The 1,490-nt window shown below is 42.3% G+C and overlaps 1 pseudogene; it reads left to right on the forward strand.

Moving 5' to 3' along the window:
* Positions 1-1,061: 1,061 nt before the first annotated feature.
* On the forward strand, positions 1,062-1,179 carry LOC126417358 (5S ribosomal RNA; annotated as a pseudogene).
* The last annotated feature ends 311 nt before the right edge of the window (positions 1,180-1,490 follow it).

Genomic DNA, 1,490 nt, shown 5'->3' on the forward strand with positions numbered 1-1,490 from the left:
ACAATAGAAGGGATTTATTGTTGCTCAGTTTCCAGCCAGTACAAATATATCCAAGTTTGGCATGCTATTACAATGTTTCGTAAGGAATTTGCAGAGTGCCAAAGCTGAATGAAGTGCTTGGAGGAATTTTGTTTACCAAGGACTACCCGGAAATCGTATCAATTAATCCAACAGAAATGTTTATGTGTTTCACAAATCTGTTACTTTAAACGGTCACTTTCAACAAACTTCTCGGCCAATTTTTGTGATGTATTTGTTTTACTATAGCAAATGACGAATTTTGAAACACCAGCGGCATGTAGCAGTTCAGGGAAAAAACTTAGAACGGAGTCGCAGTAACATTTCTGTTACTGTGAACTTTTATGTAGAAATCTATCCATAGTGTTTTCAATGGGTAGACGTATGTATAACACTATACGTTAATGTAATAGCTCCTTTTTCTTCATCTTCTTGTCCCCGCAGCCACAGCTTACTCTCTTCAGAAGTCCACTTCCATATATGAAGACCATCCCAATTCACTGGTCGTGTTTTTCAAATAGGATGTCATGATCTTGACGCCGCACAAAATATTGACAATTTTCGTGCTGTTGTTTCGTCATCGCCTAAAATGGAGGATAAGTGCCTTGGTTCGCCAAAAGCTTCCCTCCTATTGGTATGCAACACACAGGACGTTAAAACATGGTGCACTGTGGGTTTTGGTGCGGCGGGGGATATGGATGCGTGGGTGGCAGTGTTCACAGCCGTTGTTGGCCACTTCTAACCACTGTTTTTCCAACTCTGCCAACACTTTCTTTGTCGCCCAGAACACGATAGCCTGCAGGGGGATGTTAAGTTGAACTGTGGTATTTTCCAGGCGGGCTGCTTTAATACTGTAATAATTGTTACAGTTTTGCAGTTAAATTTCTCTCATTTATATTTAAAAGGAGTTCAAACAATTCATAGCATAGCTTAACGAAAATGTTCCGCAACAACTAAAAACTGTGTTTCAAAAAATTGATTCCTGTGGATACAAAATATTCAGAGCTGTAGTCGGCTTTTTTACATCACCATATTATTATTTAGTCAACAGCCTTGCCGCAGTGGTAACACCAGTTCCCGTCAGATCACAGAAGTTAAGCGCTGTCGGGCTGGGCTAGCACTTGGATGGGTGACTATCCGGTCTGCCGAGCGCTGTTGGCAAGCGGGGTGCACTCAGACCTTGTGAGGCAAACTGAGGAGCTACTTGACTGAGAAGTAGCGGCTCCGGTCTCGTAAACTGACATACGGCCGGGAGAGCGGTGTGCTGACCACATGCCCCTCCATATCCGAATCCAGTAATGCCTGTGGGCTGAGGATGAGATGGCGGCCGGTCGGTACCGTTGGGCCTTCATGGCCTATTCGGGAGGAGTTGAGTTTTTATTTTTAATAGTATTATTTATTTCCTTGTTTAATTCAAATAATTTGAAGGATGCACTGATAATTGTTAAACTCTGCATGAACATTTGTAAAAC

This window comes from Schistocerca serialis, chromosome 8 (assembly GCF_023864345.2).
Source record: "Schistocerca serialis cubense isolate TAMUIC-IGC-003099 chromosome 8, iqSchSeri2.2, whole genome shotgun sequence".
NCBI lineage: Eukaryota > Metazoa > Arthropoda > Insecta > Orthoptera > Acrididae > Schistocerca > Schistocerca serialis.